Source organism: Corvus moneduloides, chromosome 15, assembly GCF_009650955.1.
Source record: "Corvus moneduloides isolate bCorMon1 chromosome 15, bCorMon1.pri, whole genome shotgun sequence".
Lineage (NCBI taxonomy): Eukaryota > Metazoa > Chordata > Aves > Passeriformes > Corvidae > Corvus > Corvus moneduloides.
In genome coordinates, this window is record NC_045490.1 from 13,588,023 (window position 1) to 13,604,583 (window position 16,561).

The window sequence follows — 16,561 nt, forward strand, 5'->3', positions numbered from 1 at the left end:
TTTTTGTTTAGTATTTTTTCCTCCGTCTTATTGCATGTATTTGGGATCTTAGAAATCCTCAGGGAAAATAATTTGACGTTTCTTTAGAGCTACTGTGGGAGTTTGTAAGTGATACTGGTTTTTGCGCCACACCCCCATGACCCTCCCTTTCTCTCCCACCTAATTTTTTTTAAGTCTGATGAATAAATATATTTTTCAATTGTGAGAGTTTTGAAAGCAAGAGACTGTGAAAAATCTGATTTTAAAGATTTTGCTGGAAATCAAGGAGCAGAAAAATCAATACAAATAATGGATAAAAGCATAGTGCTATTTCCTTGATATTTTGAGGCATTTAAGTAACTATTGTAAATCCAAATCAAGTACACGTAAAGGATCCAATGAGCTTCACATCTGAAGAAGAATATATGGCTCATTCTAGCTATGAAATCTATTTAATGGATGGAATCAGAAAAGATTGAAAAAGGTTCTTGAGCTATACATATTTAACCTGTACATTCTTGCCACTACGATGGGCTGCAGTTATCAGGGTGTGCCAGTAAGGTTCTTGTTACTTTGTCTGCAGTTTTGTGGGTGTAACGGAGGTGCATATCATTGTGTTTAGACATCTGACTCCTCATCACAATTTGGAAGCTCTGAGTAAGAGCCCATAAATCAGGTAGCTCATACTAAAGATATTTTTCTAAACATGTAAGTAGTTTAGAGCTCAAGCATTACCTGCCAGAATTTTCTGCAGCCACTGTGGTTTGGGATTGACAATATCCAGGAAATTTGTCACTTTATGGTCTAAATTATCTGTCTGTCTAAATTTTTGGAAAATGCTGTGCTGGAAAAAGGAGCAATGCTCTGGTTCAAAATGTGCTGATCAAGTGCTTGATCTGAGCAACTAAAGCAATATGAAACGGAACACATTTGTTCTCAGGCACAATAGAAGTAAAGAAGATAGACCAAGGTTTCAGAACTTTTTTTAACAGTCAAATTACAGATGTAGAAATATATTTTCGTTGTTTCAGTACATAGTGTCGTTTACTTCTCGAGTCCAGCTTAAGAAGGGCTGAAGTATAAGGTGTTATGTGCATGTATATTCATCGACAGAGACAAGGCTGTGCTGCTGAATTTGTCAGGATGTTGCCTGCAGCTTTCATGTAAATTGGATCAGACCAAAATAAAGTGAGAGTGATTGTTACAGAGTGTAAATCTGCAAGACAGAGCAGTATTCAGGGATCACCATACTCATGTTTTAATCTCTCTTCTGCTGTAAATGCTAGGGTTGGTCAGGGTGTTTTCAATTTAAGTGCCTGCACAACTTCTGCTTCTTCCACTTTTTAGCCCTCCCAAGTAATTTTGAATTTGTTCTTGCAAACCTCCTGAAAATAAATGCTAGCCAGGACAAGCCTGTGTGCCAGAGTGGAGGGGAGACAGCATTTAAACCTTGCACATCAGCTGTCATTGAAACATACCCCACCTGAGTGGTTCTTTCTTGGATAATAATGATCAGGTGGTGTAGAGTGAAAAGGATGGATAAGGGCAAAGAAAGAGATGGGAAGAAAACTGCAAGAATGCGTGTGATCCTACAGTTCGTGCTTATGCTTATTCTTTTTTTGTTGTCTTTTGTTCCTTGAAGGCTTTTTGTACCTCAGAAGGATTTTGACCTAGAGTTTGAAAAAATCTGTCAAATACTTTTATCATTATTACTCCTTTCTTTTCATAACAGTGCTTTTATCAAAATAACCCTGCTAGAAGCTTGGAGTCTATTAATTCCTATTGTTGTACAGAAATGACATTGACATTTGAGTTTGTTTCTTTAAAATGGAATAGAACGAAAATCGTTTAGAAGTCAGAACCAGTATAAACATTACAATTAAAACAATATTTACATTGAGATTGGTTTTGTTTGTCAGATTCTAGTACTGTCTCCCTTACTCGATGAAATTTACTTTTCAAGCTGTACAGCTGGAAAGTGTTAGAAAGTGGCTGTAGTGCTAGAGAAATCTGCAGAGCTTATTTTAAATTGTTGCTTAATGGAGAGTAATATGTACTGTAGGTTAATTTTTTTTATCTTCTCTTGTACTTTACTACAAAATGTGTCATATGTTGTTCCCATAAGTTCATGGTTAAATCATATGTAGAGTCAAGTAGAGCTTGTGAGTGTTTCTGTAGCAGCAGATAAAAGCATCAACAGGTGATTCAGGGTAGACCAGAACTGCAATAGCATAGAGTCCCTCATGTTTAAGCATTTGTACTCCCCATGATCATTTGGGTTTCTCTCACATCCAAATGAAAACTGTGAGTTTTGTCATGGACAAAACATATTTTAATGAACTTTCTTGTGACAATGGTAGTGAATGCTCAAAAAAATGGGTCCTTTTTAGGAAAGTACATACTCCTATAACTCTTTCAAGGTACCTTTTTAATCAGAAAATATTAAGTATCTTGCTTTGAATGAAATGAAGGGTCTGCTTGGTCCTTAAGCAAATCATAGTTTAATGGGCACAAAACCACAGAAATTCAGTTCTCCTTTACTACAGCAATTGATGGTTCTAAGTCTGTTGGGTGGGAGGGAAGCTGTCACTAGTTTCTGAAGAGCATGAGGAGGTTATTTGGCTTTTCTTTGATTAATTTCTGGCACAACATGACACAGATTTGTGCAGTAAGAGTGCCTCACGTTGGAGTTGCATGCTTGAAACAAGTTCATCTTGTTCCAATATTTTGAACATGGGTTTAAGTGAATGTTTTCCTGCCCAGGCTGAGGAAGGTGACAGAGTGCAGGGAGCGAGGTGATGGCTGTCTGGGAGCTGAGCTGAGTTTTCTGGGAAGAGTCCTTCTCAGAAAATAGGGCTTGACATTTTTTCATGTAAATATGTGTAAAGTCTGGGTTCAGGTATGGTGAGGGGTTTGTTTACGTAAGGCTTTTTCCCTTTCTGTGTAGGCATCCGGAATTTGGTCATTGAAATAGTGCTGCTGCTTCATCAGAGGCTGGAGCATGTGTGCATTTTGTAGCACTCCCTGAACTTGGTTGTGTGCCTAAAGGAAAGGACCAAGTAGACTTATTGCACTAGGCTGAGTTTCAGAAAGGTGAGTGGCTGAGGGAAACACGCAAGTCAAGTAGGTGAGATATGATACTGCAAGAAAAGGAAATGGATGATGTGAAGGGAGGCACAGTGGCAAACGACTCATAGCCAGCCTGAGGTTCAGTCCAGCTATTTAATCACTGTCAACTGTTACTCTGTAATTAAATTATAAATCCTGAGGGTTTAGAATTCTATCTTTACTTGTAAGCTTTATTTTTTTTCCAGATAGTGGGTTAGCTATCTCATTAGGGTTTGTTCTAGGCTAGCATTAGAAAGTTGATTTCTTTATATCTATATATAAATATGTATAGATATGCATATGTGTATTTAGATAAAGACTGTTACATATATTTCCTAGTTAAATAATAAAACACTGAAATATTCTACAGGTTTTGGCATTCGTTGTAACTCAAGAAGGTAATAGTGATTGTACCAAAGGAAAAAAGGCACTCCAATTTCTCTTACAGTTAAGATAATTAGCAAGTTAATGCTGCTTCTAGCCTCTCTCTTCCATTTCTGTGTAGGCTGCTGAATAATTGGAGACCAGATAAGACTATAACTAGGGAGATGATAAAAAGGAAAAATACCTTGACCCTTTATCTGTGTGGTAGATAGTGAGGCACAAGTACAGTTACACTGACAGCAGGCAATACCTGCTGGTTGTGGAAATTTAAAGTTTTCTTTGGAATGTATCTAGTATTGGTACCCAGAGTACCTATTTCATAAGTACTGATGAGTAATTATTTACCTTTTAAGTAATATCACTGCTTAATCGACTAAGAGTTTGCCGCAAAGTATCATCTTTATCAGACCAGGTTCTGAATACATTTAAGTACTGTTTTTTCTAGTTGTGTTATCTTTTCCATTTTCATCTATTTTCATGTGAAGATGTTAATTTACTGCAACACCAACTGTGAGAAACTACTGCAGTGGCAACAAACAGGAACAGTTTCAGTGTGAGTACCTGTAATAATAGAATACTACTTTTTGTAGATAGTTGCCAGTCAATTGGAGTTCTTTTTTTCCCCCGACTTTCTCACAGTTAGTTGTATACTTCTCATTTCCTTTTCCATAAATTGCAGAGGGAACCAGCTTAGTGAATTCTCTTTCCTCTGAAGATAAATGGAACATACTTAAACATTACTTGCAATTAAAAAGATAAGTGAGGATGTTCTATGTGGAAAAGTTTATTTAGATCATCCACTATGACACACATTATCTACAAAATGGGTCTTTTTTCTTTCTGGTGCTCATGAAACTGCTCTTAAGAGTAGGCAATATGGGTTACTAAATCGAAGTATATTAGCTAATGGTGAATAAAGGAAGATAAAGAAAATGGTTTAAAAATTGCATATGTTCAATCAAAACAGAAAATTTAACAGCCAATGACACATGCTCTTAAAATATTATGCATGTGATGGAGATGCTTGAAACTTTATTAGGTTAGAAATTCCTGGTTTTCATATTGTCTTTTAAAGTGTTTAGGATTTTTTTTTCTACTTCTGTGACTCTTGAAAGCATGTGTTTACATTAATCAATTTCTGACTCATTGGAGTTTAAGGTGTGGCATAGTACACAAATTCTTTTAGTATCCTATAGAAATTTCTCTGAAGCAACTTTCCACAAAATGTTACATAATTATCATAATAATTTTGTCATACAGACTTGGATGTGAAAGCTGAGTTTTCTCAGGACAATGAAAGCTAACATCTCTAAATTTCCTTTAGAAGCACCCCACAGTAGAAAATGAACGCATTTTACTTCTTATGTATGAAATGAGTAAAACAAACTGTGATTCTTATTTTCTCTTGCTTCTGATGCCTTGAGGTATTTATTTTGTGTGGTCCTTCATTGACATGAATAGGATTTGCCACAAAATCTGGAAACTAAGTACAAAGTTCAAACATTTGCAGTAGTTAATAAACAGTGCTGCTTTTTAACCATTTCATTGGAAAACCATTTACTGTCATGATGGCCACAAAAAAACCTATTGATTGACCCTGTAGTGAAATAATAGCAGAAGTGTGGTTAAACCCATTTGAACTGCTAGGTCTGAAAGTCTAAATTCGATGAGTAATCCTCAAAAAAATAGCAAAGAAAGTCTAGTTCGGAGTTTGAGAAAGGGTGAAAATAAGAAACCTGTTGGTAAAACTGGAGCTGCTGCTGCTTGCTGCAGTGAGCCGTTCAGCTTCTCTGGTTTTTGAGATTCCCAGTAGGATTCTGTAGACATCCGACTGGAGATTGGAAGGCAATACAGGATGACAGTACAAGAATATAAAAAATTACCAGCGAGTTTCTCACAACATCTTTAAACCACACAACCCACTTTAGGGTCTTAGGTTTTTTGTTCTTTTTTTTTTTTATTTTTATCAGTAGGTGACAGATTTTATTTTAAAGGAATGGTTCAAAATATACCCATCAGGTCGATTAAATTTTGACATCACTTTTTCACATGGGTAGTGTGAAATCTCAGCTCTCACAGCTGAAGAGCTGATCACATAGCTTTCGTGTAGGCAGGAAAATTAAACCAAAATATATTCCTATCACCCCAGCAAATGTTTATTGTTTAGTTAAGGATTAAAAACCAGACAGATTGAATCTGTCCCTGGAGTCTGGCTTTGGAAATCTGCAGTTGCTTTAGTGACGTTTTTATTCTAATCAAAATTGTCTGCTTTAGGGAAGATCAATTAAGAGTCACCTTCCTCCAAGAGTCTGGAGGCAGTTTTTGTAAATTAATCAAGTTTCCAAATACCACTGTGAAATAGGTAGAATAATATCTCTTTTACAAATGAGGGAAGTGACACACTTCAGTCACATGCCTAGCTCAAGGTCATTTAAATTGTTAAATTGGTGCCATAACTCATTAAAAAATTTCCAGTCTCTTTTTTACTGCATCCATTGTATCACAAAGTCTCCAACAATTTCCTCAGCACCCAGGGAAAGTCAAATGTTCTTTATTTGAAGACTCTTTTTTCTGTAGGTGGCCAGTACTTCCATTAATGTCAGCAGTTCTGGTTTTTGACTGTGTTGGTTTTTTTTCCTGTTGACTCATTGAGCCTGGATATTTGCTGTCTTAAAGCTCTGCTTTGAGAATTTACCCAAGTACCCTCCCCAAGTTCTGGGAAACATTTTTTTGTTTGAATGACACCAAGTTACTAAGTCTCCTTCCAAACCTTTCAGAGGGTTTTCCCAGAAAACCAGTTAAAGTTAAAAGACCTTATGGTCCTATAAATGTTCTTTTATTTTGATGCCTAACAAAAGTATGGCCATTGAATTGTCCCATACAGAACAGAGAAATTCTGGGCCACACTTGTTTTCTGCTGTTGACAGAAATGCTACCTTCATTTTGGCAGTATTTCTAAGTGGTATTTTTTGGTTTTCCTTATTTTTGTCATCCTTTCACTTCTTTGCTTGATGTTCTTTCAAAACTGTGACACCCTGTCTCTGGCTGACAGGACAGGTGAGTTTCAGTCCTTGAGGAATACTCCTTCCTACCTAAACTGAGCAGCATGGATAGAAATCCTCCTCTGGAGAGACTGAACATATCATTTCTTTGACATGCTTAGCCTTTGCTGACCAGACAGACACCCAGCAGCCGAGGTGCGCATGTGGGTGACAGTGCATTACCCTCTCATGGCTCCCTCCCCACCTCCAGCCTGTTGTCCTTTTTTTGGAAGAAGCTGAAGTTTATTTCCATGTATGAAGAATCAGCAGTTGTGCCTTAGATGATTTTACTGTGAAGTTTAATTATTTAAAATATCATTTGAGTTCAATTTGAGCAGCTGTTTTTATAAATTTCACAATATCATCTATTGTAGCTGCAATTGTTGCATCAGGATTTATGGAAACTTAAGCTCAGTCCCTGCCTGAGTGTACTTTCTCTAGATTGATTGGCCATATTGTTATTTAGCATCTGACAGAGCATGGAAGAATATTAGGCAGGAAACATTAATCAGGAAATTATGCAGTGCTTTCACAATTAATGTGCAACTGGACTTTACTTTGTAATATTGTATTAGCTCTTAACATGCAAATTATTGTAGGTAATTACCTCATTTTTCAGTGGCCATTTGATGGATTGAAGTTTCATGCAGAATTTTCAATGTAATTTAATGCCTTGCAATGATTTGCTTCTTTACTTTTTCATAAGAATCTTAGTTTATCATACATCAGGCGTGAAGAGCCTACAGCACTGTAAAACCTAAATGCATAAAGTTCAGTTTTTCAGTCCTTTTTACACTAGAGCTGGCAATTTGGTCAAGTGTTACAGTAAGGATGTCTCTCGCTGCAGTATGTTCAAACAAAAAGAATTGCCCGTGATTCTATTTATAGCTTCACACAAGTGAAGCTGCCTTTGTACCACCTGCTTAAAAGAAAAGCGAAATAGTGGTCTACCAGATTATCCTTTTTATTCCCTAATATGTGAAAGTATTGTATTCAATAATCTGTGAGCAGTCAAGTAATAATGCTTCAAGAGGAGTAATGAATTATACAATTAATTGTTAAAATGCTTCAGCAGTTTTAAATGTAGCAACTCAGGGAGCTTGGTTTTTTGTGTGTCTCTAAGGTGTATACAGTTTCACATTATATATCAGGAAGGCATTATCATAACAAATACAATCTATTAGAAGGTCTCTGGCCTATGGAAATATTTTCGTGTACGTGAATAACTCTGAAAATTAAGGTAATTCTTTCTTCATGTTTTCAAATCTTACATGTCAAAGTCACAAGTATTTATTATGATCTTTTCAAAATCCTGCTTTAGTAAAACAGCTCCTCTATAAAAGTCAAGCAATATAAAATTGAATGCTTATATTTAAATAGATTTTAACAGATAATAAAGTCCTTGAGATTAAAATGGTTTCATTCACCAAGACAGACAGTTTTCTCTGCAGTGTGCAATTTGTGTCACATTATGTAAAATTTCAGAAAAAAAGATGTAAAATAAAAGCACAAATAAAAAGTATCTTATAAAATGAAACCGGAGATGTGCTTTTAGTCCTAAGTCAAGTAGAGAATGAAAGCAGGGTATGAGATCCTATGTGTAAACACTGAGTTTTTATGACTTGTGTTCTTTCCTGCCGATGTGGCTTTGAAACTTAAATTTGCAGCTGTACTACCAGAATTTTCTCTTGCTGACATCTCCTAATAAGTTTGTTCATTGTTTTGGGGCTTGTTTTTTAAAATTTTAAGAAAAAAACCTGAAGAGTTAGACTATGTCAAACATGAGAGAGAGCTGCTTTTGCACTTGTAGCTAACAGTTTGGTGTTTCAGCATATGGAGTTTACATCACATAAGTGGTTCACCAGCACAAAGGTTTGTATCAAGTCTATTGTAATAAGAGCTACTGTCATTTTCTCAGAAAAGAATATTTAAATGGGTATGTGAAATTGTGCATCTGAAGAATGTATTTCTCGCATCTATTGGCAATGTCAAACATTCTGTTACATGAAATTTAGTATCTAGAAAACAGTTTTTGTATACAAGCTATGAGCTAGTGGACTGATGAAAACACCATTTCTTAATAAGTGATGGCAGGAAAATAGATGAGTCATGATCCCTAAATGACACGCTAATTGACAATGCATGGATAGATAATCCAGGTTCATGCCTTTATCAAGCAAGGTTGGTTGATTTTTTGAGATGGATGCACCTAGTTTGGAAGACTTCTCTTTAAGATGATGTTCTGAGGGAATTTGCCAACTAGAACCATGTTTGTATTCTGAGAAGGGCAGGAGCACACCCAGTGTGTCACTCCGTGCATGCTGTAGTGCATCTATTGAAAGAAAATTGAGAAAGTTCTCATTAAAGTTAACTTTTTCTCCCTCCCTGCTTTTACAAGCCCAAAGGTACGCCATGTACAGATAAAACTAATTATCTTTGCACTCTTCAGCTAAATAAAAATGGAATTAATTTTTAGTAACAAAAGAGCAGCAACCATAAAGAAGTTCTGACTCTATAGTCTGGAGTATGAGTTAAATATGTAGGCAGCCATACAAAATACTGTACTTTGCTCTCATTAACAATCCACTGCCATGTATGTGAGCTATTAATATTTCAAGCCTAAATGTAAAATGAGCAGAACAATCTTGCCAGTTATCCTTTTTCTCAGAACAGTTGGAACTGGTTTAAATATCTCTACCAAGCCCATTCGAAGTTGGAAATTAAAGTGGGAAGTGAGTTGTGCTATGCCATGCAGAGATGCATGACATTGCATACGCTGATATCCATGAACTCTGCTGTAAAGTGCCAGGGAGAGGCACTTTGGGTCCAGAAAGTGACACTGAATGGTAGTTCCTGCTGTTTCTTGTCTAGGCGAACCTCCGTAGTGTTTGCCAGTGCAATATAAGGTACCTTAAATACTGAGTGAAATCAGCAAGAAATTATTCCAATTTTTGCTATTACTTTCTCCATCAGGAATATGACTTGGTAATTTTGCCTGTTCATATGCTAATTGTGATAAGAGAATGGGTGCTTGGAGTGTGTCTTAATGATGTAGATGGTGACTGTCTCACCCAAGCAATGGTATCCTTGCAGGAGGCACGTGCATATTGAAACTCCTGTTTAAATAATTAACTAGAGGAAACCAAAGACAGAAAATAGAAAACTGTGGTCCTTGATGGGTGTTGTGTCTGCTGTTTGAATTTTCTTCAGGTTGTTAGGAGGCATCTGTAGCTTTAGGTAGCAGTGACATTCTTCTTTCTATTGGAAAATAATGTAATTATCAAATTGTGGAGGGTCTACCTGAGCTCTCTGTTGCCTTTTGTTTGCTGCTTTTTTTCTGAGAGTAAGTTCTTTTCTCCCTAGTCATACATTACATGGCAGGTAAAACCATAAGTAATGTCCCCATGTTGCTAAGAATGGAAAAATGATATTTGTCACCATAGCTAATAATTCAGGAACAAGCTCTGGGGAAAAATAAGAAAAAGTGAAAAAAAAAATCTGATAGACAGGTAAGAATAACCCATATGTTTTACTTTAAAACTGTGCTACTTGGTTAAGTTCTGTTTTCCCTGCTCTGATCCCACAAGTTATTAATAATATTTACTTCAGCTTTACTTTAGCTCTCATCCTACTTTCTCTTTATTGCAAATAAAATTGCTATATTAATAAGTAATTTTGTAAAAAATAATTTTAAACAAATTAAAGACAATCTGAGAGAAACAGAATTTTGGAGTAAAAAAAATTAGGCCATGGAGCTTTGATGTTGACTTAAATAATTTACGTAATTCCCATGAATTCATTGCACCATGTGCCAAACCGATTTGAACTGATAGCTGTTCCATTTTGTCAGTATTAGAAATACCTGCATCTTTTTCAACTCAGAATCATTTAAACAAACTTGAATTATTGCCTCTTGCTGAAGTCATTAAAGACCAAATACATCAATTGTCCCATAGATGCCAATGATGCAATTGTATTGCATAAATCTGTTTTCTGTCAGATAGCAAAATAATCTACACAGACCCACGGAGCACTGAAAGTCTAATAGAAAATGGATTTCACTCCAGCATGGTGCTAAAGTGTGTCTTCCAAAATATTACAGCAGATTGATACAACATGGGTGTTAAAAAAGCAGCACAAGGATTAACTGGAAGCTAAAAAGTTTGTCACAGAACAATTACAATAGTGTCTGTTGTAAGTAAGGGGTATCTAAGACAACAGGAGTTATTGCATTCAGTCACAGAGTAGCTTTCAGGATCACTGCAATTTTTTACTTGTATCAAAATAATTCAATCATATGTTTTGAATGTTTGGAAAAGTAAGGCAGATTGTTATGCAACCTTCAGTGTTTCCTCTACTCTAGCCACAATTTCTTTTTGGATTACTGACATTTCTCTATCTCCTGGAATGTTCAGAACTGCCAAAATCAAACAAACTGATTGCTATAGCAATGATGTGAGAGAATAGTCGAGTCTTTTATGCTCAGTGGGAACTCTTCCCTGGAAAGGCTGTGTGAGATCATATAATACAACAGAGATGATATTGCAGTGAGGAAGGCCGACCCCATACTGTGCCACATAACCAAGAGTGCAGCCAGCAACTTCAGAGGAGTGATCTTCCCCCTCTATTTTGCACTTTTGAGATCACAATTTGAGTGCTGTATCTACTTTGGGCTCCCTAGGATAGGGAAGACATGGACATACCGGAGAGAGTCTGGTGGAGGGCTGTTGCATAATTTGACTGTAGCAGGGCTTCAACATGGTCTCCTACAGTCAGCTTAGTCAATTCAGAGAGGTGCAGACTGGTGAAGTGGATGGAAAAGATAGGTGGGAAACTGAGTGGGCTCACAGGGTTGTGATGAGAAATAGAAATCTAACTGGTGGCCAGGTATTACCAGTGTCATTCAGGGATCCATAATGTTAAATGCCTCTAACATGAGCTGGAGCACACGTGGTACAAGGAGAGAGCTGAGTTTAAGGCTGAAGACTTAAGAGGGGAAGGGTAGGTATTGATGATGTCTATAGTATTTGATGGGAGAGTATAGAGAACATGAAATTACAGCCTTGGAGTCTTGTGGTAAGAACATGATAGGCAATGGTCATAAGCTGCAACATTATTCTGGTTAGATGTAAGAATGTTTTCCTCATGAGTGTGGTTAAAATTACATTTGTTCAACAGCATTGCAGTCTTCTTCAATGCTGCTGATTTTCAAAGCTTGACTGGACTATAGCCTGATCAATCTGATCTACTTGAGAGGACAGAGCACAAGGTCCCTTTCAACCTAAATTATTCTATGATTCTGTCAAATTAAATACAATATCTTAATTTATAAAGATAGCTTCAAATGCATTGTCAGTAATGAAATTCTTTAAATGCAAAATAGTATAGAAATATTTCCATTTATTTTTAAACAAAACATTGGACTGCCTGCTGATTTCAGTGTATGGCCAGTGAAGCAGAATTCATTTCCTTCTGTTCAGAAGTGAAGAGCTAAGACATGCAAATAATGTCCTTCATTCAGACTCTATTCATTTTTTGTTAAATTAAAAAAAAAAAAAAACCAACAAGAAAATAAAAGCTAAAGGCAATGAACTGAATTTCCCTCCATCAGGTTCCTTCACCCTCTGGTCTCCCTTATTCCTCTTCTTGACCCTCTTTCCAAACCACTCTCACAAGTGTCGAGGGGACTGTCGAGTTTAGTTGGCTGTTAAGTCTCCTGGCACCCGTTCCCTTCTCAGAAGGAGCACATGGGAGTTCTGAACTGTTGGGAAACTCACTGGAATCCATGAGCTGTTCAGGAGCATTAGGGACACGCAGAAGGATCTGAGCCCAATAGAAGCATCCATTCAAGTGACATGTATGATGACACGAACAAGAGAATATTGTATGTTAAATCCTACCGAAATATCAGCTTTCCTGGTAGCTAATGTCAGGAGCTAAAGCAAAAAGGACATTTCAACAAATGTGTAAAGTCACTAAGGAAGAGAGATGAAGGCAAGAGAAAATACAGTAGGAAGTTAAAAGTAATTATATAATCAATAAAGGATAATTACAGTCTCTGTCTAAGGATCCATGAAATAATATCACATTGCTGTATCTTTTTGAGCTGATATAAAATGCAATTCAGTTTAAAGAAAACACAGAATTGGGAACCAATTTTTATAATCTGTAAAAGTTTTCAAGATTTAATTTTGTGTGTGATTATTCTAAATTAGGATGAAATCTTTGGAAAAATACATGCTAACGTGTTGGTAGCCAACAGTCTTTCTTTCCTACTGTAATTTTAAAAATTGTAAATAGTGAATATTTAAAATACTGACATCCCCACCAATCATGATGACAGCTCCCTTCTTGCACTTGTTGAATTTTCAGCCAGGCACCTTCATACAGAGAAGATCTGCAAATGTAACAAAAAATACATTCTATTAGAGCAAGAGTGATAACGTAACTTTTCTGAGGTATCGAAAGCTTGAGATTCAAGGCCATCTCTGAGTAAAACTTTTCAATTTTCCATGCCCCAACTCAGTTCTCTGTCTTTTGTGCTCGGGGTTCTCTGGGTCATGGAAGAGAACTGATGTGCCACAGTTCTGTTTTTCTGCTCAAGTGTACTGCTTAAAGTAGTATTTCATGTACTTATTGGTGCTCAGGTTTATGAGTTTCAATTCTCTGAGTATTTTCTCTCTTTATCCAAGCTGGCTGCACTTGTTTTGACTTCTCTCCATGATGTCACAGTTACATAAGGTATGTCAGTCAAATGAAGTACAGCAGTTCACTGAAAGGTGTCAGGCTGAGTGGTGCCATTCTTTGTGGGTTCTGTGGTCGCTGTGTGGATTATAAATCTCTGCTTTTAGTGAGTATTGGTTCCTGCTTTTCCCTGCCAGTAAGATGGGGTCACAGTCTTGTCAATACCCTGTTGAGTGCTGGCCAGTTATCTCAAACAGTGCCACTGGGAGATGTCCCAGGAGTTATAGGAATAAAGTGGTCTGGAAAAGGTAAATTTCTGGGATTTTTTGTTTCAGATTTTTTTTTTTTTTTTCAAATTGTTCTTAGAAAAGAGATTGGCTTTAATTCATTAAGAAAGAGATCAGCTTTAATTCTGTGATCAGCTTTAATTCATATCTGTGATATTCTCTTTAAACTGCTCAAAGCACTAAGAAGTCAACACTCATGTAAATGCTAGAGTTGTGAGTTTTGTGTTTCCTTAGAAAGGTTAAAATGGTTTCGAGTAACATACACAGTGTCATATAAGTACTGATTATCTTGGAACAAGAGATTTTGCAGGTGCAGACTCTTGAGTTTTCAGTGTGCAAATGTGTTTTTATGGATGTTACTCAGATCCTCTCTTCTGTTTTATTCTTAGAGTGTTTTACTTTGCTTATCTTGAATTAACTCGAGAGATTGTTAAAATTCAAAAAAGATCTTCTGAAAAATGCAGGGGGTTTTGCATATCTCTGTCAAGACCTTCAGCAATATGAAATGCAGTACAGGGTCTTTTGTGTTAGCAATTATATTTCTGAAATAGAAAATATTGAATATTTAATTTTCCCGGCAATTTAGGAAATATATAGAAGTCACTATTGTTAAAATTACACAGATAGTGTATCACAAATAATGCAAACAGTAATTTAGAATTTCTGTCTGTGAAATAACCATGAACAGGACATTTTTGTCTAAGTTTTAAACTTCATGAATTGATTGTGGATTTTATTTTGCAGCAATTTTTTTGATTCTCAGTGTTTCTTCATTGTCATCAAATAAGAATCCTGGTATTGATTATCAGGATTTTTTTGAAAATGGTATGTCAGGATGCTGAGTGTAGTCACACACATGAATTAATACATTAAATCAATGTGCAAGTATACAAGAGTTTTTGAATATAATAAAAATGTTTACCCTTTAAAGGTTTGTGGAAGCTTTTACTAATTTCTGTTAGTTCTGTTCTTTTAATTAGCTAATCATCAATGACCATGGTTACTAATTCCAAAGTAATCTACCATAGTAAAACTTCAGGTGCAGAGATTATGACCTACTTTAGTAGCATTTGCATAACTATAGGATTTCTGTTCTTCACGTGTTAGTGATTTGTCCCATGGTTCATATGGTTTGTGTGTCCTAGATGAGGGTAGCAGCATCGCTCATCTGACTAAAACTCATGAGCTCATCTAATGACGAAGTGAACTTTGGCACTTTGCTAGTACAGTGCAGTGATGGGTGTGTACTGGTACAAAATGTGACAGAAGTAAAGAAAGGGACATGATGAAAATGTGGAGTTAATGGATGAATGTCAATACAATTTTGGATTACAAAAGTTCGGGCTTATTGCCAGAAAGAAGTTAATACAGAGGAGACAGCAGCTGTGTTTGCCTCTGGAAACTCGAGAGTGATTCCAGAGATCAGGGCTGAACTCCTTGGGAGGTTATGCTGTCCTTTCCCTACCAGGTCCCATCAGCAAAACTCTCTGTGCTTTGCGCTGGGTTTTACGAGATAAGTGATCTTAAGTCTCAAAAGGAGAAAGAGCTTCTGGAGATTGAGATTGAGGTAGGACCTAGTGGAAAGCTTCTTAAGCACCCAGGAAAATTACCTGAGAGCCAATTATTGTGTATTTTAAAGGTGTGAAAAATTTGAGATACTAAGAATCTCCTGTTCCATAATTATTTTATCATTGTAATCCTAATCTAGAGAACAATGTCCTGCATTGCTTGTCTCATAATTTGGGACATCGCTCTTCCATTCATGGGCTGCTTCCAGAAATTAAGTGCCCAGGGCTGTAACTAGTTACTTCGTTGGGTTTGTGCCTAGAGTCTTCCTGTCTACTCTTTAGAGAGAGAATTTTATTGTTACTGAATTAGGTTGGGAAATGAAGACTTCAGCCCAAATTATAATTATTTTTCTGCATCTGCTCCAATCATTTACATGGTTTATGCTTGTAAATTAGGTGTTAATGGAATCCAAGTGGGGTAACAGTGTGGAACATCAGAACTGCAATTGACTGGAGAAGTAGACAACATTCAAATATCTCTGAGGAGATCATTTGAGCAATAACTGGGGTGTTTATATGACATGCATGGAAACATCATTCTATTACAGAAATTGTCTCAACTATAAAGAGAACAGAAAATCCACCTTATACAAGGAATTGTATTGTTGTTCTTTTCATACTTTTCAAGACTGGATATTTTCCTTCTTTAAGTTGTTGTTTGGGTTGTGTTGTTTTTGTTGTTGTTTTTTCCCTTGTAGCACAATTACTCAGCCTTTACATTTCAGATAAGCAGCTGTTGCATGTATCAGAATGTCTGCCCCTCTCACGAGTGTTTTGTATTTTCTCCCCCTGAAAGCACCAGATAGAAGGGAGCCCTCCAGTGCTTCTCATTTTAGGTATATTAGATACAAACTGATTTTGTGGCGTGAATACCTGATATGAATGTTACAAGCCACAAATGTTAAAGTTAGTAATATCAGAAAACTGAATCATTAAATGTTACTTGTAGAATTATAGGGAACTGTGACATGGTTTCGAGTTTTTACAGTTAATTTCTGTGTGGTATGTGCCTGAATGCTCCTGATTATGTGATATTGTGTAAAATGCTGAGCCTTAGCTCTGAAGCTATATATTTGTAATACTCTAAATATAGCTGCCCTTTTATCATTATTTACTTGACAGTGACATTCAAATTCTTAAGAGAATATTAATCAACTTAGAGTGATGAAAGAATGAATTAGTGCTGATTTAGTATGTGGAAGCTATCTTCAGTGGAGGTATCTCCTTGAGTCACACTGTCACTCTGATATTCTCCCTAGACCTTAGGGTAGCCTTTCTCTGATTAGGATTTATCAGAGAAAAATGAAGGGGGAAAGAGGTGAACCAGTCTGGAGTGTGTTTAAAAGTTGATGTAGACTGACAAATTGGGTTTTTCATAGTCCTGATGCTCCTGATTTAACAGATAAAAGAAGCTTTATAAAGGAATCACACTAAACTGTTTGAGAGTTAGGAGTAAATGCAGAATAAAGTTATTTAAAAATACGGAAATTAATAATGCTAAGGCACCTTA